The sequence below is a fragment of the Varanus komodoensis genome, unplaced genomic scaffold (genome assembly GCF_004798865.1).
Source record: "Varanus komodoensis strain SLA01 unplaced genomic scaffold, ASM479886v1 scaffold10, whole genome shotgun sequence".
NCBI lineage: Eukaryota > Metazoa > Chordata > Lepidosauria > Squamata > Varanidae > Varanus > Varanus komodoensis.
The window spans coordinates 20,476,395-20,503,691 of NW_025335269.1; the positions used below are offsets into that span (position 1 = coordinate 20,476,395).

Below are 27,297 nucleotides of genomic sequence, written 5' to 3' on the forward strand. Positions count from 1 at the left end.
TGTTGGCAAGCTAGACTTCCTCCTTCAAGCTCTGATGGGTCTCCAGGTTTTTCCTGAACATTGGCCAGCATTCATAATGATACCACTATGTTTTTACACAATATGCGCAATGTTCAATTGGCCCAAAAGGACAGCTCAGTACCGAGCATGGTCCACATTGAGTAACTGTGCTTGCATTTATCTTGCACTAGAAAGGCTCACTCAAACAAGTCTGAGGTCACCTCCTGTTCCTGTTCCAAAATCAGAGCTCCTATATGCCCCAAGGCACCTCAGTGAAATAAATTAATATACTGATATATATCAACAGCCACACTAAATGCTTAACTTCAGAAATATTTTTAACATAGTCTGGTCTAATTTTAAGGGCACAGAATATAAACCTTACCACAGACAGGGTGGCATACCTATTGGTGCCAGTCAAAGTTAGAAATCATGTCAGCAACAAGGGAACCTGTTCAGTAAAGGTAATATAAACTTGCTCTTACAGAAGAATATGGATGACAGCTGAATAGAAAATGTGGTAAAATTTCAGTCACACCTCTATCATAAGGGCAGGGTCTCTGCGGGCAACTAATATTCTCACAGCAACCTAACAGTTCTGCAAGTGGTAAAGCGTTTACTCTAGCCAAGAAAAAGACTTGGCAGAAACATGGGACTATTATAGAATTAAAATAGTTCAACAGTACAGGAAAAAGAGGTGCTGAGAAACCTCCCCAAAAGAAGGGAGCAACGTCTCCTAGCCTCTAAATTAATAGCCTCCTGGTCTCATCTCCTCAACATTTTCAAAGCCCCCTTTAAACATTAGAAATATCAGTAGGAAGGGCTGATGAAGATTAAGCGGGGTGATACCCTTGAAAACATTCTCTTCATAGCCTGCCTTCTTTAAACTGTAGCCTCAGAATGACTTCCTTCATGTAGCCCCATCTCCTCCATCCCTGGTGACTGCTTCTTCCTCTTTTCACAGAACCTACTTTGTATTTCTGAAGTAAAATGAGTGAGGTTGCAACTATGGTTTTACACACACAAGCACGCATGCACACAATTTCCCTTCCACAGCAGGAGGATATGTTAAATGATGCCATTAATTCTTCATGAGACAAATAATGAAGGGCTTAGTTGCAGAAGTTTGGCCGTCCCCAGAGGAGATTTTACCATGCACATGTATCAACAAAGCCAATGCGGCAATATGAAATGTTCTGCTGTTAATTCTTTTGCCACTATTCTTACTAATATTTAGTGTCTTGGCCTCAAAGTGTTATTTACATTCAGAAGCTGATCAGAGAGAAGGAATCTGAGACATAGTGAGTCTAGAGAATGAAACAGTTAAAACTATAGAATTTGCTGCCATAGGAAGTGGTGATGGCCACCATCTTGGAAGACTTTGAATGGGAATTAGACAGATTCTTGGAGGAGGTGGCTATCAGTGGCTACTAGCCTTGCTGGCTATGTGCTGCGTCCTTTACCAGAGGTGACATGTTCAGGAAGGAGTTCAGGCAGGCAGAAGTCTTGCACCCATCCTGCTTGAGGGATCCTATGCTTAGCTGGTTTGCCACCAGGTGTGCAGAGTGCAAGACTAGATGGACATTTGGTCTGATACAGCATGGCTTTTCATATGTTCTTTAATTGCAGGGCTTTTAGATGAGAAAACTTCTGGGTAGTCCGTCCCAGGATTTGCTCTCTCTGAAGTGAAGTGGAAGCCAAGCATCAGTTTTTTCCCCCCTGGAAAGACTGGAGCACTAAAAGTTGCTGTTCTTATTCTTAAGGTTTCAGTTCTATGCACATTTCCTTGAATAATTTCCAATTAACTTAATAGAACTTACTCAAAAGTTAATGCACAGAAATGGCATTTAGTAAATGTATATTTATTCTAAAGTGGTAAATTAAATGTTCTGCTTTTTTTCTTTTTTAGTATCCAATATGGTTAAGTAGAGTCAGGCTTCCAACATTATTCTTGAATGAACATTTTCTGGAACTCCCTAGCTTTCTCCATGATCCAACGTTATGTTGGCAATTTGATCTCTAGTTCCTCTGCCTCTTCAAAACCCTGCCTGTACTTCTGGTAGTTCTCGGTCCACAAACTGCTGGAGCCTAGTTTGTAGGATTTTGAGCATAACTTTGCTAGCATGTGAAATGAATGCAATGGTGCGGTAGTTTGAACATTCTTTGGTATTACCCTTCTTTGGAATTGAATTGTAAAGTGACCTTTTCCAGTCCTGTGGCCACTGTTGAGTTTTCCAAATTTGCTGGCATATAGAATGTAGCACTTTAACTACATCATCTTGTAGGATTTTGAATAACACAGCTGGAATACTGTCTCCTCCACTAGCTATGTTGTTGCTCAGACTTCCTAAGACCCACTTGACTTCACATTCCAGGATGTCTGGCTCAAGGTCAGCATCCACCCCATCATGGTTGTCATACACATTAAGATCTTTCTTGTATAGTTCTTCTGTGCAATCTTTCCACCTCTTCTTAGTCTCTTCTACCTTTGTTAGGTCCCTGCCATTTTGGTCCTTTATCATGCCCATCTTTGCACAAAACATTCTCTTCATATCTCCAATTTTCTTGAAGAGATCTCTGGTCTTTCCTATTCTGTTGTTTTCTTCTGTTTCTTTGCACTGTTCATTTAAGAAGCCCTTGTTATCTCTTCTATCTGTTCTCTGGAATTCTGCATTCAGTATCTTTCTCTTTCTCCCTTGCCTTTTGCTTCCCTTCTTTCCTCAGCTATTCGTAAAGCTTCCTCGGGCAGCCATTTTGCTTTCTTGCACTTCTTTTTCTTTGGGATGGTTTTAGTTGCTACCTCTTGTACAATGTTGTGGACCTCTGTCCAAAGTTCTTCAGGCACTCTGTCTATCAGATCTAATTCCTTAAATCTATTTGTCACCTCTACTGTATATTCATCAGGGATATGATTTAGGTCATACCTGAGTGGCCTAGTGCTTTTCACTACTTTCTTCAATTTAAGCCTGAATTTTGCAACAAGAAGCTCATGATCTGAGCCACAGTCAAGCTCCTGCTCTTGTTTTTACTGACTGTATAGAGCTTCTCCATCTTTGGCTGCAGAGCACATAGTTGATCTGATTTCTGTATTAACTATCTGGTGATGTCCATGTGTAGAGTTGTCTCTTGGGTTGTTGGAAAAGAGCATTTGCTATCACCAGCGTGTTCTCTTGACAAAATTCTGCCAGCCTGTGCCCTGCTTCATGTTGTACTCCAAGGCCAAACTTGCCTGTTATTCTGGTTATCTTTTGGCTTCCTACTTTAGCATTACAATCCCCCATGATGATAAGGACATCATTTTTTGGTGTTAATTCTAGAAGGTGTTGTAGGCCTTCATAGAACCAATCAACGTCAGCCTCTTCAGCATCAGTAGTTGGGGCGTAGACTTGGACGACTGTGATGTTGAATGTTTTGCCTTGGATTTGAACTGAGATCATTCTGTCATTTTGGAGATTGTATCCCAGTACTGCTTTTCCTACTCTTTTATTGAATATGAAGGCTGTTCCATTTCTTCTGAGGGATTCTTGCCCGCAGTAGTATACCTGATGGTCATCTGAATTAAATTCACCCATTCCTGTCCATTTTAGTTTACTGATTCCTAAGATGTTGATGTTGTCATGTCTTGTCATCTCATGTTTGACCACGTCCAGTTTACCTTGATTCATAGGTCTTACATTCCAGGTTCCTATGCAGTACAGATCTTTACAGCATTGGACTTTCCTTTCACCACCAGATACGTCCACAACTGAGTGTTCTTTCAGCTTTGATCCAGTTGCTTCATTCTCAATTAAATGAGACTTTTGCATAAATCTACCCAAATCTGCATACACTTCCTAATTGGCACAAATTTCTTCCCTAGACTAAAGAGGGGCTGACTCAGTCTACTGAAGAAATTTGTGCAAATTAGGAAAACCAAACAAATTGAGCTGGGAATTGAGCATGGGACGAACCAAACACATGTTAAACAGTGTAATATTTTTGGTGAAGGCATGCTCACACTCATGCTCAAAGCTTCAGATGGAGCATGCTCACATGTTTTGTGAGCAAATTGAAATTCACCTACATCCCTGCTCTTGGCTTATCTCCCTTCTCCTGTCATGAAATAGTGTAAACAGCACACAATTGTTAAGGTAAAACTCCAATTCCACACACCAGTGAATGACCCAGAATAGTCATCTGCAAAACAAAACAAACAAAAAAACCCCAGGTACTTTGCTTCAGTGTAAGAAATAGAGTTGACTCTTCAGATTTCAGATCAGGTTTAGGATTATCCCAGAGTAGGAGGTAGTTGGAGAAAAGTTCATCTTGTTAGAACAGACTGCTCAGACTGAACTTTTCACCTTTTCTATCTGTCTGTGAAAGTAAGCTATAGCTAGAACAAAGTCACCTTGTCTTTCTCTTTATTATTAACCAGAAATTGTTTAAAGAGACAATGCTAAATGGTGTATGTGTTGCGCTATATACAATTATTTAACCTTATGTTACTAAGATGATGGTTTAATATGCATATCATAAATCCCATATTCAGCTACCTTTATAATATTTTTGCTCCAAATATTTTTCTTACCTGTGGAAATATTAACCTTTGCCTCCAATTAGAACTCTTTAAAATTCAACCTTTTATAATATCTAAAAATAATATATGCATTTTCATAGTCATAAAGGTAAGGGCACAATGCCAGCTGAAGTTAAGCATTCTTCAGTTATATTAGTTGCAATGGTAGAGTCAACTGCCTGTTCAGTTCTCTCCCATTAGAATCAATAGAACTATCAGTCGAAAAATATGTTCCTTTCACCAGATCACACCTAAACATTTTACTTGGGAACCTAAGTAGATACTGTAGAAAAACAATATAACTGTAGATTTTTTAATAAAAGAATGCATTGCCATCAGAGAGTCACTATTATTGTTCTCTAAAATACTATTATAACACCTATTGTAAGTAGAGAAATATTGCTGTAAGGATCTGATCTCTTTGGTTCCCTTTCATTAATGTTATCTCTTAAAACTGTAAGATTAAGTACAACTTTAGACTTCAAATGAATTAAGCATACTATAGGTATACGTAACATAAACCTATCAAGGTTAATTTTGATGAGCTTAAATATGGTTACAAGGAATTAGTACTAAGTAATATTCCATAAAGGGACGCAGGTGGTGCACTGGTTTAAACTGCTGTGCTGCTGGGCTGGTTGATCGAAAGGTCGCCGGTTCGAATCTGCACAATGGGGTGAGTTCCCATTGCTCCGTCCCAGCTCCTGCCAACCTTGCAGTCTGAAAGCATGCAAATGCAAGTAGATAAAAAGGTACCACTTTGGTGGGAAGGTAAACAGCATTCCGTGCACTTCCGTGTTTAGTCATACTGGCCACATGACCACCGAAACTGCCTGTGGACAAACGCTGGCTCCCTTGGCCAGGAAATGGAGATGAGTATCGCCCCCTAGAATCAGACATGACTGGACTCAATGTCAAGGGGAAACTATTCCATAAAGGCATATTTTTCTGCTCTTCCCCAACAAACTTCTCTGAGCCCAAGAACTCCAGTGCACACACAGAGATCCTTCCGCACAACAGCTTCCACATTCATTTCAATGGTGTAGGAGTACAAGAAAGAGAAAAAGGCAAGGTGTGCATGTTGTGTTTGAAAGAGGAACTTTTTATACATGGGTGGAGAATTTTTAAAAAATCATTTTACAAAAACTTATCCTATATGAAATAAAGCTACCCACAATGTATATTCCAATAGATTCTGTAATCTTACAGCCTTTATACTTCATTAAGTATAGGGTGTTGCTTAGCTAAAGTAGTATTGCTTAGCTAAAGCAGTCTTAGTACCAGTGGAATATATATGGATTTTAAGGTAGGTAGAATTCTCAAACTCCACACATCTAACAATGCAGCAAAGGTATCCAAAGGAAGAATTTGGGTGATGTTTTGACGAAGACTGACGTTCAGAGAGCTGTTCTAGAAATTATCACCAGATTGTGATGAATCAGTTCGAAGTATGTGGTATGCCTGTGCATAATCATTTTCCTTGATAGACAAATCTGAAATGTCTTCAGTCCAGTGCTCAATTATTCAAGGGGATAGTTCATGAGTTCAAGAACTGTAATACAGTTTGTTTTGCTACAAATGATCTCTTGCAAAGCAGAGAACCAGGGAAGGGGGTTTGAAAGAGTACAAATTGTGGGAATCTGCCCAAAATAAGGTCGTTGTATAAAAATTCTGCTTTTTCACAGACAAGACTAAAATTTCCATTAACTTTCATCCCCAAAAGATTCAGAGACACAGAAATTACAGATTATGTATAGTAGAGTTGCTGGAGAATTGCCCCAGCTCTGGCATGTGTCATCTATAAACTGTCCACATCAAATAGATTTTTGGGAGACCAATTATTGTGAAAAACTATCCTCTGCTCAATGATTATAAACTGTAGGTCAAGAAATGACAAAGTGATTGTTTTAAGTACAGTTTAAAATTGTGGCTATGTATTCTTTTGCCCAGAATCCAATTAATACTTTGGTAGTTCGTTTTAGGTTTGGTATCATTTGGACTAAATGTATATAACATTACAGCTGGTCTCAGAAGAAAGAATAAAACATTATTTTACTGTTAAGAAGATCCCTATTCTTATGTCATGGGGAACATGTTAAGAGGGAAGTAGGAGAGTGCACTGTTCCCAGTCATATCTTTTGCTGAACATCTGCAGAGGTCCTAAACATGTGGAACCCTGGGAGAAGCACAGTTGCACATCAGGTTAAGGCAAGTGGGACACAGCCAAACCAAACCAAAACCAGGCAGTATTCTATGACCTCTAAGCATTTCTAGACCTCACTGGACTTTTTTGTATGCTTTTGTCTCCTTGGAGGAGGCCCCCTGAATGTTGTTTTGTACTTCTGCAGATTTTCAGATTGACCTGAGCATGGCAACATTACTGCTTGTTCAGGGATGGTACCAATTTGGCTTATAAGGATACACACTTGGAGGATGAGTTCACTATTGTGATCTGGAATGAAATGTGATGGAGTGGCATATTCTCCTGTTCAAGGGTCCAACCAGTCAGCCCTACCTTCTTCCAGGATACCCCATTCCCTTTCCCTGCCCCATATGGCCTTTCAGCCTCCCCACAATCAGCCAGCATTCATTTTCCTTTGCATATGCCCCATCCAGATTGGGCTGATCTGGAAGGGTGTGCATCTCTCCTTAGGTTTTCCTTACCTAAAGAGTTTTTGTACTTCTATATAGCTTGGAGTTCCAACAAGCTTGCTGTTTTCTCCCTCTTTACCTTAGATGATGCTGGACTGGCTACATAAGAATACACAGAGGATTCACTATTAGCATGTATGTGGTGGTGCAGTGGGTTAAACTGCTGAGCTGCTGGGCTTGTTGATCGAAAGGTTGACAGTTCAAATCTGAATATGGAGTGAGCTCCCGTGCTTTGTCCCAGCTCCTGCCAACCTTGCAGTTTGAAAGCATACAAATGCAAGCAGATAAAAAGGCACCACTTCGGTGGGAAGGTAACAGCGTTCTGTGCACTTTGGTGTTTAGTCATGCTGGCCACATGCCCACGGAGACTGTCTGCAGACAAACGCTGGCTCCCTCAGCTAGGAAACAGAGTTGAGCACCGCCCCCTAGAGTCAGGCATGACTAGACTTTAACATCATGGGGAAACCTTTACCTTTATCTATCTATATGGCTTTATGCGATGCAGACCTTCAGCTGAATGCAGAGAAGATAGAGTGAGGACAGTACACACACAATCACCCATCTTTCTTATTCCTTGCATTGACTGTACCTTGAGAACAGGATGATGGTCTAATGTTTGTAGAGATCCTGAGGCCAAGGGAGATAAGTAGCTGTAACTGATTATATTAACATTTTGCTGTTGGTAGCAATGCATAAAATTGTTACTATAAGAACAACAATAGAATTTAATCACCAGAGAGCATTATTTGAGATAAACTAAAATTCCACATGCAGTTCATTTCTTCTCACCAGACCCTCTGAAATACTCATAATTATTATTTTCATTTCTATACCACCCAATAGCAAAGCTTTCTGAGTGGCTTACAACATCTTATCACCAACACACACACAAACACACAGCATAGCAACAGACATACCTTCCTCCTGAGTGAAAAGAAGCTAAGCATGAGAGCTATTCCTGATGCACATGGACATTTGGACAGTTAACTTTTATGGAAGGCAATCCTCATACTTGGCTAGCTTTTAAACTCAAGTTAAATGCACAGTTCGGCATTCTTGTGTCCTATCCTGCCCTTCAGCCTCTCCTATCTGAGGCTCCTCTTTGCTGTATCTTCCAGTCTGGTATGAATGCAGAACCTTCCTTCGAAAAGTCCTGTGTTGCTTTTTGGATGTGTGATGTCTGCATTGTCTGTTCATATTTTTTTTTACAGCAGATTGTACCTACTTCCTTAGAGTGTTGCTATGGGAATAAGCCGATTCACCTCCTCCCACCCAAGCCATAACATCTCACTAGTCTGGTTGTTAAGGCATGCTCAATTTTGGCATGAGAATGTGGAACATTTGAACCCACCACCTTATGACACTTCACTACCTTTGTCATGCTCCCTCTCTACCCATTTAAATAACACATGTGGGGAAGTAGCAGCTATTCTTGGCCGCAGCTTCTACATGAATGACACCCCATGCCTTGGACAAGAATGGGCCCTAAGTGCATATATCTACACCAAGAGGCCCATTGACTGAAAATTCTGGTACTATCAAGTTTTCCACACCTGCATAAAGGCCCTGTGTAAAGTATGCACTTAGATTTAGGGTGCATTCTTGCATTGTGTTTAACAGGAGAAGGTTGGGGACAGGGCTGACCGCTGTACACGGACTGGGGGAGCAGTGACCACCATCCCACTTCCCTACATGATTTATTTAAACCAGGATGTAGTAATGAAGCTATAGCATTTGCCAGCAGAAATACTGCCTAAAAATGACATGGTTGTCTATTCATTTGAGAAATCTGTGATCGGAATTGTGTTCCAATACCTGGAAGATGCTTCTTTTGTGGGGCAGAATAGAAATGAATGCATGCATACATGAATGAATGAATAAAATGTGTAAGTAGAATTAGCATTTTAAGCCCTTGGTATGAATGCATTTTATAACAGAAAGGTGACCGCCTCATTCAAGAAAATGAAGGTGGAAATGAATGGAACTGGTTTTGAAATTGCTTTTAAAAAAAGAACTTCAGGAAAAGATTTCAGAGCATTAATTCCTCTAACACCTCAGTGAGATATGTTCTTATTACATAAACATTTTTAATTATATCCTCAATTGGTAGTTATTCATGTCAAATTTTGGGATATTAGATTACAAAAGGACTAAGAGCTTATGCTACTAGCATGGAATGTGATCATGATGTCCCTGCTTCCTCCCTTTAATGATTTCCCTGAATTTGTTGTTTCCCCTGAGTAGCCACATTAAGGTTACACTACTAAGGTCTCAAGCAGGCATACTATCAGCTTTAATCTGCAGGCAGTGCACTAGTACATGAATTGCCAATCTACAAAGCTGGTGGTTCTTTTTTTAAAAAAGCAAAACTGGAGTGGCTGCAAAGCAGTGCTGTGTGTCTGTGGCAGTCCTGCTAGTTCTTTACTGCACTGTCTTACACAGTATCCCACAAGTATAGAAGGCAGTTAAAACCCATTGGTTATTTCTGATTTTTGTAATGGTACATACAGCATATTATCCAGGGCTTCACATCCAGGAGTACTTTTAGAAGAATGGATTAGTAACACTTCTGTCTTCTGGGCTACCTTTACTGATGTCATGAATTTGTATAGGGTCTGGACCCACCTACACAATTTGGGAGGCCCATTCTTGTTGACCCAAAACAGCTGTGGCTGAAACGGGTGGTCCCAATGATGTCTTGAGATCTTCTGCACATGAAGCAGGGTCTAGCCCACCATCCTCGATTCACAGTACTTACTGCAAGAGCTAAGGGCAGCACTGGAGAGTTTCTGTCCACTCATTTCACAAGGTCCTAGGCCAATGGAAGCTTCTTATGGCTGATGGAAGCTTTGGGCATCACGGAGGATTTTTATTGGGCTCACATTGTGATTATGCTTACCCCAACCTCACTGTTTGTTAAATGCAGACATGGTAACCATATTTTCACATAATGATAAGTCAGGAATCCAGATCAAGTAAATCATGTTCTGAATGAACTTCATTGCCACCAGCAGCCCCCATCACATCCCCGAGTAAACAGATTAGAAAATCAACTTTGTGGAACTATTACGTACAACCAGAAAAGGCTACATTGTAAACCAGGGTTTGTTGTCTTATACATCCTGTCTTCTTCATTAGCCATAATGCTGGTGTTTGAAGATCCTACAAACCTATCCTTTTCTTAGTTTATTTATCTGCTTGTGCATAGGGAAGAACAAAGTGAGAGCTAACTGGCTGGATGGACTAGCATGGAGCTTGTTAATATCATGGTTTATTAAGCCGGAATGTGAATGCTCCCATTAAATGCATTCATGCATTTAACATCATGTTTTGGTCCTGAGTGGATTTAAAAATGGTGTATTGCTGGGATTTGCTAAAAGAAGAAAAGACTGGAGCTGTCAGCCTCAGATACTTACTTGAAACTATGTTCTATTGAAATGCAGAAGGCTTTGGTTTGCATAAATATGTTTAGAGTTGTGGTGCAACTTTGTTCTTTACCACAGGGGAAAAATAAATGAACAAAATGTGCTGGTTCCTCATAGCTGAGATCCTGCCATTTTTAAAAATTCCTTTACATGACAAAGGCATTCAAAAGAGAGAGAGAGAGAGAGTGATACAAGGCCCAGATTAAAACAAAGCAGGATAAAGCCATAGCACGATTAAGCAGACAGCTAGACTTAATTAGCATGTGAGAGGGCAAGAAAATAATTTTTCCAGCCTAACAAGAAAGGAAACAGATGTCAAATGCTGGCAAAGAAATTGTAATATTTATAAATACAGGTAAGGGAATGATGTACTGGAACACAATGCATGTTTAAGGCTAAGGATGTGGGCAAGGTGCTTGGATTGGTTCAGCCTACTACCTTTATACTTGACACTTGCCCTTCTTGGCTGGTCATTCAAGGTAAAGAGGGGGTGCACCCCTGGGACCTGGAGACTGTGAATGCCTCATTAAGAAAAGGAGTGGTCTCAGCCTTGGCAAAAGAGACTGTAATTAGACCACTCTTGAAGAAGGCCAATTTGGACCCAGGGGATGTCAACAACTATAGACCAGTTGCTAATATCCCCTTCCTGGGCAGTGTGCTCAAGTGGGTGATGGCTGGCCAACTCCAGGCTCTCTTGGTTGAAATAGACCATCTTGATCCATTTCAATCAGGATTCAGGCCTGAATTCAGAATAGAAACTTCCTTGGTCACCCTGTAGGATGACTTATGCCAGGAGAGGGACAGGGGGACTGCAACCCTGTTGGTTCTCCTGGACCTTTCAGCAGCTTTGAATACAATCAATCATGGTATCCTTCCATGCAGGTTGGTCGAGTTGGGAGTAGGAGGCACTGCATTGCAGTGGTTTCACTTCTTCTTGGCTAACCATGTCCAGAAGGTGGTGCTGCAGGATTATTGCTCTGTGCCATGGCACTTATGCCATGGCACTTATACATGAAACTGTTCAGGTGGGAAACATCTTGCCTGCCCTGGATGGGATCACACTTCCCCTAAAAGACAAGGTTCACAGCTTGGAGGTGCTCCTGAACCTTGAATTGTCCCTGGAATTCCAGGTGGATTTGGTGGCCAGAAGCGCCTTCCATCAGCTGAGGCTGATCTATCAGCTACAGCCATATTTGGTCAGACAGGACCTGGCAACACTTATCTATGCACTGGTAACCTTGCACCTGGACGACTGCAATGCACTTTATGTGGGGCTTCCCTTGAAGACAGTCTGGAGACTTCAGTTGGTCCAGAATAGGACAGCTAGACTGCTAATGAGGACTGGCAGGTACAATCATACAAAGCCAATCCTCTACCATCTTCTCTGGTTACCAGTTGAAGTCTGGGCCCAATTCATGTTGGTAACCTTAGTGTTTAAAGCCCTAAACAGCTTGGGCCAGGATATCTAGAGGAGTGCCTCTTCCCATATGAACGTACCCACCCCCTTAGATCTGCATCTGAGTCCCTTGTAACCCCTCCTCAGGATATTATGAGCATGGCAACTAGAAGGGCCTTTTCAGAGAGATTTGCCCAGTGCCATCTTTATACGCTTTTTGGCACCAGAAAACGACCTTTTTCTTCTGCTGGTATTTTAATTGTTAAACTGTTAAAATTGTTAAACTGGTTTTTAATGGTACCATTAGGGTACCAAAGAAGGGATATGTCTTTTATGAAACCTGGAGTTCTGGTGGGTGCATTTTATTGTTCTATTGTTGTTTTTATGATTTATGATTGTGATGTTTTTACTGTTTTTATTTTTTATATGGTTTTTATAGCAAACCATAGTTAGCAATACACTATTCACAACCTAACAAAAAATCCATAGATTTTCTTTGTGGGTTGCTCATCATTAACAAGCCATGGCTTGTTCGTATAGCTGGGTTCATACAACACAATAACTCACATTTTAATAATCCATTGTTCAAGGACAACCCACACTTGATTCAACCTATATTCAACCCTTGACTGTGGGTTCTTGTGTTGACTGTACCCAGCTATAGAATCTAGAAGCTATCCAGTTTGTTTTTTCTTCCAGAAAGGGAAATGCATTAAATAGGAATCATGGTGGTCACTGCAGAATATAATATGATGCCAGGTTCATTCTGAAATGTACAGAACTGTCACTACTGTTACAGTATGAGGGAATATGTAAGGCTTTACATTTGACTGGATCACACTGCATGCAGAATTGGTTTTAGCAGGAATTGGTTTTAGCAGGTGGCGGTTGAGATGCTGAATGCAGCTCTCCTGGACAATGGAATCTGCTTCTCCATTATTAACCCATTTCCTTCCCCATTGTCCCAGCCATAGCCTTGAACACAGATCATATTATTTAGAGGAGGATGAATTCTCCCTCTTTCTCACTGTGTCTTGCCACAGAGATTAAAGGAAAGGAGATAAATATTGGTTTATTCAGGTGAGAGAAATGGATTCCTGCTGGTTCAGAACTGTGTCATTTATTCTTTCTCTTGCCTGAATAAAGCTGGATTTATATGTGCTTTCATACCTTACCAGTGCATGGATCCAGCTTAGGTTGGAATAGGACTTAGGTTGATTAAGTGAAGCCTTAAGGTAAAAACATGCGGCTTCCATCACTGAAAAATACTGCTTCTACCTCATATGAGTGAAGAAATGGCCATTGTCACCCCTAGGTATTGGACAAGTCCATAGCCTGTGGAGAAGCCACACCAACAGACTTCAATCACATGAACACACACAAAAAATGTTTAAATTAAATAATGCATTTTAAAAACAATATAAGCCCAACATGCACTTCCCTAGGTTCTCATTAGGTATGTCACATTTCAGATATCTAGAGGCTTTGGTCTTGATGCTGTGCTGTTAGCAGAGAGTAGGAAGGTATAAGAAATCCAGTGAAATGAGTGAAATGTTGACAGATTTTTCTGGTTCAGCCCTGCTGGCTTTCATTCTGTGTTCCTTGTGGTTTTGACTTGACTTGATTGGAATCCCATTTTTTAATAGTGGTAATTCATGAACATTGGATACTTTTGGAGCAGGGGGGAGGTATGGAAACTTGACGCATTGGGGTGGAAAAAAATAATTGAGTTGATGCTAGTAGGGGGAAATGGAATAAAATCCCTCATTGGAAGAATCTGTTAACATTTTACCCCCCAAATAGAATTCTCATACATTAACATTTATGCAAATCATGGGACCTGAAAAAAATGCTCAAAACATTTCCAGAATCGGGGGGGAATCCACTAGTTTGCCACTACTTACCGGAGCATGCACACTGCAAGCTTAGACAGAAAGAAATTCCCTGTGTCACACATCTCTTACAAATCTCTAATTGATGTGTGATTGTCATTACCGAAGACTACTCACTATTCACTCCACCTTTGCATCTCAAGGAACATGGTACAAAGGGAAGAGTTTAGGAGAGCAGTAGCTTGACTTGTAATAGGTCACCCAGTTTGGGTCATCTGGTCCCATTAAGGGACACCCATCCCCACCCCCAAACTCAGAGTTGTTCACCTGGGGTGTAGAATATGAAATTTCTGCTGAAAATATGGCAGAGTGATGGATATTTGTAAACTGCTTTCTTTTCAAGGAAAGTAGTCTATATCAAAACATTATAAAGGCAACTACAGAAACATCCTATGGGAACTTGAATGAGTTGTTCAATGAACAAGCATTTGTTCTTTATTTGAAATATAAGAAAGTAACACGATTGCCATACTGTTTGATATAAACAGTTAAAAAATGATTCTCACCACCATGTGCAATGGTCAACTGCTTTACTGTTGCTTACATTGGCAATCCATTCTTCATATACTGAGCTTACAGTTGCATACATGGGGGCAGGTTTGCACACTTCATCCTCATAGTAACTGTGGAAGGTAGGCAGATGGTGACCTGCACATGGTCACCTAGTGAACCTGGTGGCTGGACAAGAATATGAAACCAAGGTGCATCCTTTGACAGCTTATATAACATCCCAGTCAGCTAATCCGGATAAAATGGGCATTATTCTATGTGTTGCTACTTTTGGGAGATGGTGCAGTACTCTCCACGGTAATGTGGCTATTAGAGCTGTTGCAATAAGCTCCTGCGCTTCAGAGTTCAGCACTGCACCATTGTGAACAAGACAACAGATTGAATCCAGATTTACAGATGATCCACTAAAATCAATGAGAGTTCAATTAGTCATGATTTACTTGTCCCATTGATTTCAGTTTGTCTGTTCTATGCACGAATAAATGTGGATCCAACCAATCTGCTGTCCAATTCTATTAAGAAAGCAAGTGGACAACATTACAGAGGTGAACGATACAAGGTGACTGCAACTCTGTAGCTATTTTTAGCTTGAATTTAAAGGAAAAACAAAAGAAAAAAACCTTGCTTTTGGAGAACAGTGATGCAGCAAAAATGAGTGGACTAGCTCCACCCTTTCAGAAAAAAATATGGACAATTTCAAAGTCATTACATCAGCCAATTAGCAATAATGATAACAACATCTTGTGTTTGATTAAATGAAGGAGTGAAACTCAGAAAGTGAATGCAAGACCATGCTTTCAAGGCAGAGGCAAACAGAATAATCAGTGTTGTTAAAAATAGCTCTTTCTGAAACTCATGGAAACCTCCACACTGACTTGGCCCATGAGCTAGGACAGACCAAGTACAGCACATCAGATATCCTCTTCTATCATGATAGAACATATTATCCCACCCTTTTACCCCAAAAATCAGTAAGAAAAGTGTAAAACAAACAAGTGGTCCAATCTATCAATGCAGGTTTGCCCAGAATAAAATAAATAGTGATCTCATAGAAACATAGTGAGTCAGAAGGGGCCTCCCAGGCCATCTAGTCTGACCTCTGGCACCAGCCGGCTCCGCTCACGACATGCCCACCATGTGCATGTCCAGCCTATCCTTGAACACCCGCACCAATGGGGTCTCAACAACCTCTCGTGGAAGCCCATTCCACACCCTCGGGGTCCTAACTGTCAGGAAGTGCTTCCTGGCATCTAAATGGAACCTTGGCTCCCTGAGCTTTGCTCTGTTGGAGCGCGTCCTGGCTTCCTCTGCAGGTGAGAACAGGTCTCTACCCATCTCCATGTGACATCCCCTCACATACCTGTATGTCGCCAACATATCCCCTCTGAATCTCCTCTTCTCCAGACTGAAGAGACCTAGTTCCCTCAGTCTCGCCTCATACCCCATCCCCTGCAAACCAGCCACCAACCTTGTGGCCCTACGCTGCACTGACTCTAACCTGGCTATATCCTTTCTGTAATGAGGGGCCCAAAACTGAGCACAATACTCCAGTTGTGGGCGCACCAGAGTCATATAGAGTGGTAGTAATACCTCTCTTGATCTAGAAGCCACACTTCTGGCTATACAACCAAGGGTGGCGTTCGCCCTCTTGACCACTGCATCACACTGCTGACTCATGTTTAGCCTGCAGTCAAGCAGTACCCCGAGGTCCCTTTCACGAGTACTGCTCTCCAGCCACTTGTCACCTAACCTGTACTTATGACAGCTATTCCTATGCCCCAAGTGCAAGATCTTGCACTTATCCACATTGAACGCCATCCTGTTGTCTTCTGCCCACTTCCATAGTCTGTCCAGATTCTTTTGGATCTGGAGTACCTGCTCCTCAGTTGTGGCCACTGCTCCAGTTTTAGTGTCGTCTACACATTTGATCAGCAGACTGTTCACCCATTCTTCCATGTCATTAATGAAAAGTTTAAACAGGATCGGCCCCAGGACAGAGCCCTGGGGGACCTTGCTTGTCACTGGCCGCCATCCCAGTGATTCCCCACTAATGGTTACCTTCTGCTTTTGGTTAGTCAGCCATGCCCTGATCCACTGGACAGTGCTTTGGTGTATCCCAAAACTCCTCAGTTTCTCCACCAGGATATCATGGGGCACTTTGCCAAAGGCCTTGCTGAAATCTAAGTATACCACATCCACTGCATCCCCTCCATCTAGCCATCTCGAAACCTTGTCATAGAATTCCACAAGGTTTGTCTGGCAGGACCTGTTTTTGCGGAAGCCGTGTTCTGTGGCTGTCAGCCTCCCTTCCCTATCTAGCATCACTAGATCTCTCTCTATTATGAGCCTTTCCATTGTTTTTCCTACAATGGACATAAGGCTAACCGGTCTATAATTCTCCATGTCCCTTCTACTACCCTTTTTGAAAATTGGGACCACTGATGCCACCCTCCAGGCCTCTGGAACTTCACCCGTTCTCCACAAGGCCTCAAAAATGGAGGCCAGCGGGCGTGAGAGAACCCCTGCCAACTCTCTAAGTACTCTCGAGTGTAACCCTTCAGGGCCTGGCGCCTTCGTAATGTCCAATGCCCTGAGGAGCCCCTTGACTTCTAGGGGGGGTGACTCTAATCTGTGCCCCTAAGTGCCCAGCCTCATCTAATCTCCTATGCAGATATCCCCCGTCCTGCTCTGGGGAGAACACAGAGGCAAAATAGTCATTTAGCATCTGTGCCTGTTCCCTCATATCAGTCACTGGATCGCCTTCCTCCTTATTTAGTGGTCCCACCACTTGTCTCCCCTTCCTCTTCCTATTTACATGCTGAAAGAAGCCCTTTTTGTTGCTCTTGATATTCTTGGCAAGTCTCAGCTCATAATCAGCCTTAGCTTTGCGAAGAATCCTTCTGCAATGGGCCTCCTCCTCCCGGTATACCCTTTTGTCTATTCGTCCCAGTACCCATTTCCTACGGAGGTTCCTCTTTCGTCTAATCCCTCTAACCACCTCCTTTCGCATCCATGGCGGCACTCTCCTCCGCCTCCCTACCTTACTCACTAGAGGTATTGTCAAGGCTTGCGCCTCCAAAACCTCCCTTTTGAGTGCTAGCCACCCCTCCTCAACTCGCTTACCTTCCAGTAACCTATCCCAGGAGACTTTCCCCAGTCTGGCCTTCAGTTGGCCAAAGTTGGCCCTCTTGAAGTCCCAGCTTCTAGTGCTCGACCTGCTGCACGTCCCCAGTCCCCTGATCTCAAAGCAAAGGATGGAGTGATCACTTGCATCCAGAGCTCCCCTAATCTGTACATCACCTATCAGCTCCACATCATCTATCAGCTCCATGCTGACAAAAATATTTCTCAACTTCCCTTCAGCCAGATGAATACCAGGGCAGTGTAAAAAGGTTTGAATTAAACTCATTATCCCAATATAAATTTATTATTTATTTATTTAAAACGTTTTTATGCCATCCCCATTACAACAAAGCCTCGGGGTGGCTCACAACAGTAAATACAGTAAAATAAACTTTATCCTGACTCAAACCACACAACAGAAACTGGACCTCTAGTGGTTTTTACATTGCGGGTTCCCACTGAAACCTTTTTGTTTAAAAATGGCCACTTTGAGCTTAGTTGCAGAGTGCCCTGGAAAACTGAGTTATTTTCCCCATTGGATTTTGAATATTGCCATCCTTGATGTTAGAGTTATGTTCATTTTTTCTTTTGCATAAACTAGAGATTGACCTGTTCATTCTATGCAAAATTAAGAAAGTAATTGTTATCAATGGATGGCAGTGTGGTCAATTAAAAAGCTTTTCAAATAAAAGTCCAGTTCCATAACAGCCCCAAGCACATAGTTTTTTGGGCTTGTTCACAGGCTATTAATCTAAATGACCGTTGTCCTCTCTTTTGAGAGAAAGAAAATATTATTATTCCCATCTCATAGCTGGGAAATACTGAGCCAGAACTAACTTTTGAAAGAACATGAAAATTCTACAGATGGACCCAGATTTCAGCCTAGTTTTTCCTCTCCACCTTTCTTGTGTAGCAGCTTCATAGGCACTGAAGTATCTTTCCCAACCAATCACAATGAATTCTATGATTCCATTAGTAAAGTATGCTCCCTCACAGTTTGATGTATGAGGACAGATTTTTGTAGCCTGACTATTTGAATGTCTCCTAATACTACATCGATTGTCATCAACATAGGCAGGTTTTGTTCATACCAGGTGAATGAGGATGCTATAATCTAGACCTGACAGATGTCCAGATAACCTTCTCAGGACTTGATAGAAAGATGATAGACCTAGCGGGAGGGAAGAAGGAGCCAGACATCTGTACTTGCTTTTTCTACAGAGACTTCCACCTAAATTAAAACCTTGCTAGTTCTCATTGGTAACTGGACATTGTAAAATCAATGTAATTTGTTCATTAAATCCCTGCAGCTGCTTTTAGATTTAAATTTGCTAAAAATGAAACAGCAGCCTCATTCAGTTTAATTTCCAGATTGCTTACCTCTTGCCAGAGAATCAATAAACAGTGCGTGAAAACTGGCAATACTCTGGCTGATTTATGATGGAACATCTTTTCAAAATCGCCAAAGCATTCCATAGAGCAGGGAAGGTTGAAAAACATCAACATAAAGAGGAAACAGTCTCTTTCTTTCTTCAGATGATCAGCATCTCTTGAAAGGCCATATTATAAGATATGTGGAAGTAAATGTGGCCCCTCGAGTAGTGACACTAGAGAAGACAGGGTACTGAACAGGCATACCTGGCACCGTAATGAGCATTTTAGCTTGAATTGGTGCCTACAATTCTTGCCAGAATAAGAACTCCTGGCTATCCTGGATATGTGTGTCTTCAGAGGGCTCTATAATGAGCTGCAGTAACATGTAAGAGGAGAGGCTAGGGAAAGGAGTGAGCAATGGTTCATGACAGCCCTTGAACAAAAGAGGAATGAAGGTCCAAAAGGTGCTAGTTAAAAATGTATTGCTGTAATTCAGCAGGTGTGTAAAAGCCAGAGTTCCCTGAGGAAGGATCTGTAATATGACTAAAAATTGGATGTTTTTTCCTTCCCTTGGTTACATGGCCATCATATTTGTCAGTTACTTAACCATCTGAGCCATCTATAAGCACCATTAACTTGTGAATCAATTGTATGAAGGCCCCTTTCTGGAGCTATTATTGGGCTGGATTCAGATTTACTCATGTGGAGGGAAAACCTATTAAAATAAAAGGGGCTCAAATTAATCATGACTAACATAAGTCTCATTGATTCCTAAGTGTGGGTAAAGCCAGATCTGACCCATTAACTCTTTGCCAATTGGAGTGAACATTTTTATCAGTAAGGAAGCACTAATCTAAGTCAATCATTTTCTCAAGGGTTGCTGTTACTGGTGCATTGTGATGATCCTAGAGAAGAGAGATGTCTTACAACAGGAGGAATTCCAGGAGACTGACTACCAGGCCTCTCCCTCATGACTTGCACTGCTCCCATAAGTGCCCCCTAACCGCACTGATGACCTACATAAACCAGCATTGGCAACTACAGTAGACAGCGAGGGTCAAACAAACTCACCATTTAAAGAACGACAAAGAGTGTCGTGGCATCTGAAAGTGTAGCTAGTTCATTCTGACATGAAGTTTTGTGGACTGTAGTCCACTTTGCCAGATATATCATCTTTTAAAGTTCCCAGGTAGGGGTTTCTTATCCCATCACTACAATCAACAATAGACTTCAACTTAACCAAGTTCCGTTGTCAGATTCTAAGACAAACAGAAGCACAGCCAGGAAACCAGTTATTTCAGCACTGATCAGCCTTTGTCCCAGAAGGAGCCATGGTGGGCAACAAATTCAATGCATACAATTGAGTTGATGGTATTTATTTATTTATTTGTTTATCTAGCTATTGATCGATTTATATCCTGCCTTTTTCCTACAAAGGGCTCAAGGCAGCTTACATCTCCTCCTCCATCTTATCCCCACAACAACAACCCTGTGAGTTAGGTTGGGCTGAGAGTCTGTGACTGGCCCAAAGTCACCCAGTTGGCACCCAGATCATCTGAGTCCCAGTCCCATGCTCTTAACCACTACACCACACTGGCTCTCCATATTACTGGCTTTTACTATCAAAAACATTTAAGATTTACTTTTTCTATATCATTACTGGTAGAAAGGAAGTATATCCATATTCCACATGCTTATCCCAGGAAAAAAAGTCTGCCTCTTTTCTGCATTCCTCCTAAATCCTTAATTGTATATTATTCATATGCATTAATTTTATCCTGTTTATTTTCTTCATCTTAATTTTCATTGTAATATCTTCTAGAAATCATTTATATTTGATATGCAGGAGCTACAGTGCTCATTCACATGCTTCAGCTCTTCTTCTCATGCCACTTGAGCAGAGCAGTGCAAATGAATGGGTGCATGTAATGAATGGACAATAAATGACAACCAGTATAATTGCCATTAGCTGGTGTGAATGAATACTGCCATCTGCCAAAGTCACGCGTGAGACTTTCAGACATTTGAGCCATCCTGTATCCCATATTCTGGTTTTCTACACTTGCATGAAAACTCTGTACAGATAAGCATCTTCTATTTTTAAGAAACACATTTCAAAATGTGAAGAAAGAAAATGGATCACAGTGCTTTTTACTGTTGCTTTCCTGCCACTGTTTTCTTTTCTTGAAGAGTTTTGATGAAAGCACTTTCCACAATGAAGAGGGAGAAAATAAATTGGAATCTCTCATCAGTACAATGGAGTGCCATTCAGGCCATACTCCACAAACCACTGGAGCTGATGAAGCACTTTATATCACTTTATATCACAATGGCTTGCAGGGTGTGTTCAGGCCATTGCTAATTGCATAATAGCTACTCAGATGGTAGCTCTGAACCAAATGAAGAGGCATCCTCAGGCCACATGGTAAACCCAGTGCTTCTGTGCTCTCAAAACTGCTTGAAAGTTGACAAGCTGCAAGTATTACATGGACTCACATGGCTAAAACCAACGCACAATAAACTTACGTTCATTTGCTGCATTATTATCTTGAACCTCTTCAACCAAAATTATGTGCCTGCAATAGGAAATTGGGAGCCACAATTCATGACTTTCATATCTAATTTCCCAGGGTTTTGTCAACAACACTATGCAGGTTGAAAAACAGAAAGTCCTATAATTCCCAGTGTTCCACAGACAGCATGCAAGGAATTCTGGGCGTTGTGGAACCCTTTTCTGTCTAAACATGCATAGGATAGTGCCTTGGGGCTATAATCCTTTGTATACATCCTCAGCATAAACTACATCAGACAATGCATCTTACTTGGATTGGATGTAACCCAAACCAATGCATATATTCTAGAATCCAGAAACTGTGTCCAGAAAACTGCAGAGAAGTTTGCAGTCTTAATCCAAGTAAACTTGTACAGAATTGCACTGCATGTTGGGTAAAACAGACACCCTTCTTAATGGACTGTGATGATTATAGATATTTGAGTGCATTTAAGGCTCTTGCCTGATAGATTTGAAATCATATTGAATGGTTCTTACCACACACACACTAAAAATGCTGTTCTGTTTTAGGGATAGTCAGTTATCAAATTAATAAGATTTCTCTTCTGGGAGAAGCCAGATTCAGATACATTGTTATTAAACCATGGGTTGTTGTTGAAATGTGTGTTACTGTGTTGTTTGAACACAGGCACAATAACAGCCTATGGTTTCTTCTATGAACAACTCATAAAGAGAACCCATGGCTTCTTGTTGGGTTGTGAACTGCAGTTTGTTCGCCATAGTTTCTCATCTTTGCTGGGTTCAAAAAACCCAAAGTCTTTTGACTCAACAAGAACCCACACTCAATCCCTGAGTGTAAGTTATTGTGTTGCCCGAGCCAAGTATGCATAGCCTTCCTTTGTACTGGAATCAAAATTGTGTATGGTGCCACTAGAAAAAGATGTAAATGCTTCACACTGTTTCTTTCATGTCAACTCTGTGGGTTTCTTCTAGAGCTGAATGGAGATTTCTCAGGATACTTTTTTCTGATTTTAAAAATAGGGATTTTTCTTTCTTATGCCTCTAGGAGGAGGAGACCAGTTTGCTGAATTTTATTTGCATAGTCTGTATCGTATTGTTTTGGGCAGCCACCATTCCACTATTTTCCCTTTGCAGCCCCACTATATTGGGGGCATTGTGGAAAATGAAAAATGGTGGCCAGGCTACCAACAGAGACACAACTGTTGCCACCTGAACCAACAGCAATAAAACCTAAAGAAAGAAATCAAGCCGTGCACGACTGCTACTGCTACTGGTGCTGCAGAATTTTGCTTCCATCTAGAGAGATTCCATGAAATGCTTCGCCAAAGTTTCTCTGCTTAGAGTTGGAGGATTTGTGGAGGGTGGCATTGGCACACTGCTCTTGTTTCCAAAATAATTGCCCACAACTGAGTTATTAAAAACTCTTTTTGTGGATGCCTCATTTTTTTCCAAAGGAAAAGACAGTTTGAAACTTTATGACAGAAAACCCAAGTAGGTAATTTTGGTTTATCAACCCAACAAAACCTGTTTATTCAATCATTAGACTTTTCTTGGACATAGACATGCTTCAGTTGTAATTTCTCAGATACTGTGTGTTCCTTACTCAAATCAGCTAATATTTCTTAATACAGTTGCCTTTAAAAACACACGGGTACCCTGTTTTATAACCCTGGGATGGCAGAACTTTTCAGGTAATATGAAGGCTTAAAAATACATACCCAAACATATATAATCCAAGTTTTTTGTGACTTGGCTTGCAGAGATTTCTATGGCTTTAATTCAGTGATAAACCATACAGAAGTTAGCAGATAATGTGAAAAATAAGCTGAGATGGCATTTTTAAAAGCTGCATTTCTTTAAATGCAGGTCACAGTCTGGGCCAAAAGTAAAATGGAATATGCCCATGAACAAATATAATTGGAGAAGCTCATATAATGTTTTAGATGAATTTGGCAAAAAGCAGTAATGAAGCAGTAACTTCCATAGCAGCCTGGAGCCTGTTTCTCCCACAAGGCAACCCACAGAACTTGTGTTTGGTTCCATAGGAATTACTCATGCCATGGGAAGGAAGGATGCAGCCACAGCAAAGGACCTCCAAACTTCTAAGCATGTGGCACTGTTCCATTATCAGATAGTGGCCACCACTGATCAGACTCCTTGGGAGTAGCAATGCCACTGAAACTCAAAATTAGTTTGTAAGTCAAGTCTAATAAGTTTACAATACTTAAATGTATAATGACTTCATTCCAGTGAACTAATATTGCCATAATTCAGATAACAGATTATGAGTCAATTCATCTTTTCTGCCCTTTCACAGTCTGCATCATTGGTTTGATGAAGCAGCCAAATTCCCCTACGTCCTCCTTTATGGGGTAAGCAACATGTTGGCATTTTACTTGCTGTCTCTGCTTTGTTCTGATCCATAGATGTTGCCTCTGCCTGTGGTTCCATGACAAACTACTATTTTAAAACAAAGCACATGTGATAACAGCCGATCAAAGAAGGAATACATCATGCCACATGACAATATGACAGATGGGAGAAAGAAGCACCCATAATACGTACCACCCAAGATGCACACTGCTAATGCTGTGCTTTGTCCTGATTTTCTGTCTCTGATTTTGCTGAAATTATGACTTCTGGCACGGTCACTTCTCCCATCACCATTCAAGATGCTTCATTATTGTAATATTTGTGGTGCTGGGAAAATCTCTGTGGTCTTTCATGGTTACTGAGAATGTTACTCTAGGTTTATTGCAAATAGCTGTATAGAAAGCCATAGACTGCTGTGGCCATATGGAAACCATTGATCCCATTAGATTTATGTCCTGCAATCCAGATTCCATATGGATAGTCATCTCTACCAACACCCCCCTTTTTTAAGCAAATGGGAACTGAGTAATTATTTCCAAGTTCTGTGATCAACTTAAAAAAAAATCCTGGCTACTTTAATGTGAATGAAAAACCTACACTGCTCAGAATGAATATTTGCTTTAATTAAAAAAAACTCTTTTGGGGAATGCATTAATGTATTCAAAAGCAAAGTCTTCCAAATTAAAATAGAATTTTAGCATTATCAATGCTACTTTTGCACTCAACCTTTTTGCTGTAACCTCTTCTTCACATATTTTTCAGAGAATCCAAATATTTCACATCTTTCGGAGTACTGCTATGTTCATGCACCCCAAGAAGTGAGACATTTCAGGGGTTCTAGCACTTAGTCAGACTTCAGTGTTCTGAGACAGAGGACACTGGAGACTTATGATATTTCTTCCATAAAGGATGTACTCATAATGAATTCATGATATAGTCATGTAATATTGCCAGCAGATCCCTGCCCCCGCCTCACAATTCTCTAGGGATTTAGAAGAGAAAACCAAAATTAGCTTTTTTCTCTTTCTTAGAACCTGATAGATACAAAGGCCTCTCTTGGTCCCTTCCTTTGGCCTAGCAGAACAAATCATTACTAGCTCCATTGTTGGGGGTGAAATTTTGAATCTCTTTCCGATCAGAGGCAGTGACTGGATTTAGACAACCTATGGATCAACATAGGTTATCATATTGTATGAACCCAGCCACATTAACAAACCCTGTTTTATTTTTAAGTTGTGAACTGTGGGTTGTTCATGGATAAACTCTGGTTTGATGGCATGGCAGGGTTCAGAGAATACAGCAGCCCCAGTTTCAGTGACAACCTATGGTTCAACCCTCTGCCCTTGAGTGTGGGTTATTATTATTATTATTATTATTATTATTATTATTACATTTCTATGCCGCCCCTTGCCGAAGCCTCGGGGCGGCTTACAACACAATAAGATACATTGAAATACAATAGAACATAATAGAACATTAGAACATAATAGAACATACAATAGAACATTATGTTGTCTGAATCTAGCCACTGAGTTATACAGGAACCTGGAGGGTAGCTGAACACATAATATATAAACTTACCAAGAATAGAAATCTGCATTTAGAGTTTTGAAGCCATAGAGAAAAAGACAGGAAGACAAGTCATCCCTTGAAAGGCTATTCTAGAAAAAAACACTGTAATTTAGTATATTTCCCCATTCGGGATTACTATGGCAGACAACCAACCCATAGGATGACAAAGCAACCACTGAGAAGAGACAATGCCTATTATCTTATGGTCCATTTGTAAGCCCTGCTGAGCCTGCCTCAGTTGGCATGCCCTTGATCCTTCTGCAATGTTATTAACAAGAACAGCTGCAATGGCATGTTCAGGGGCCGCATGGTTGTGAGTTATGATCTGCTGGACATATGCTGCATGTCCAGGGGCACTGAAAGGATTAATTTACATGAGTTGGGCTGCTGAACGAAGCTAGTGATGCTTAGCTGAGATTCATTAGCCACCATGCTGAAGCACACAACATTGCACTGGCTTGTTTCTGTTTATTTATCTTCCCCAGTATTGGGGAAGCAAGCATTGCATCATTCTGTAATTACATCTGGTGACAACTGTCCCTTATTTATTATTTTGGAAAGGACAGAGTCACCATTTCATTGGTCTAAAAATACTACCACATTTATTCCCTTATACTACCATAACTCTTCCTGATATGACATGCATTGTACTTTTAAAAATTCTGTTTTACACTTAAGCCAACAGAAAAGTAGTTTTTGCATGATTATTCAGTTTTCCAAATAACTGTTCATTTTATTTAAGCTTTGTTTGGGGTTGTGTCCAGGTTTGTGGCCACATGGTATGGTTTCTGCCCTTCTTTCTCTTTCTTTGGCATTATCATTTTCTAGGGCAGCCATATTGTCTATTTTACAAAGGCCTCTCTTTGAAGAGCTGCACAGTCCAGTTCCAATTTAAAAATAGACAACTGTTCTTTCGGTTCTTTATCAGCAGTCAGCATCTCAATGGCAGTCCAGGCATAATTAAAATTATTTATTTAAAACACAGCAATTATTTCTTAGGCCAATCTGTACACTGGTAATGCCTAAGTGGCATTGCCTAAGAATATTTTCCAGGTGTTTTGGAGTTCACCTCTTGTCAGCTCTACTTAGCATGGTTGATTGCCAGGAATGATAGAGAACCCCAGCTTTGGGAAGGCTGGTCCATATGTTAAAGGACTGACAAGGGATTCTCATGAAACAACAAGTAGGTCTTGCCCTGTGATGCTTAGATGGGACACTGGCTGTGAACTAAGTTTAGGTCCCTCTGAACATCTTGGAGAAAAAGCCAGGTTTAAGTATAATAGATTGGTTTCATTGCAGCAACTAGCTGGTTGGAAACTTTCAAAACCTACAGATTTCCACAGAGACGATGCGTTCAGAGGAGAAATAAAAACAGATTGTGTTCAGTGCTTGAAGTTTTGCAGAGGCAGTCTTTTATCCAATTAAATCTGTTATTGTTTAAAATGGTTGCACATTTTGAACCAAACAGATGGCTCTTGAACCAGACATACAGCAGACTATGTGAATGATGGCTGGGGGGCTTTTTATTACTTATTTTTAAAGGGGATGTAGCCATACTGAAGGACAGAACGTTTCAGTTGAGTATCCCAGCCAGCAAGCCAAACCTTCTTTCACCTTTTCCATTTTCAGCCTCCCACCCCATTCCACAGCAGACACACCGCATTCTGCAGCCACCAGGTATGCTTATTCATGATAGAGCCACCTTGAAAAACATCCCCTTCTACAATTGATACTGGGTAACGCTGAGCTGCTGATGCCTAATAAATTAGCATTTAGTCTTTTTACATGAATATGAGTGATTTATAACATTCCCAGGTCTTCCTCGGCTCTGTATGAAGACTGAAAATTGGCAAAAGACTTCCCCCTCAGGCTTATAATTTAAAAGACATAAC

The 27,297-nt window shown here is 40.9% G+C and overlaps 1 protein-coding gene across 4 annotated transcripts in view; it reads left to right on the forward strand.

The window, feature by feature from the left end:
• The window catches only part of TMEM108 (transmembrane protein 108), a 201,391-nt gene that overhangs the window by 16,336 nt on the left and 157,758 nt on the right, over window positions 1-27,297 (forward strand). Inside the window, exon 1 of one of the 4 annotated variants that reach the window (XM_044419168.1) lies at window positions 23,786-23,832. The exons of the other annotated variants lie outside the window; for them this stretch is intronic. The gene's annotated coding sequence lies outside the window, so the exon portion shown is untranslated. Of the gene's footprint in view, window positions 1-23,785; window positions 23,833-27,297 lie in introns of those variants that run through there. 4 annotated transcript variants of the gene reach the window in all.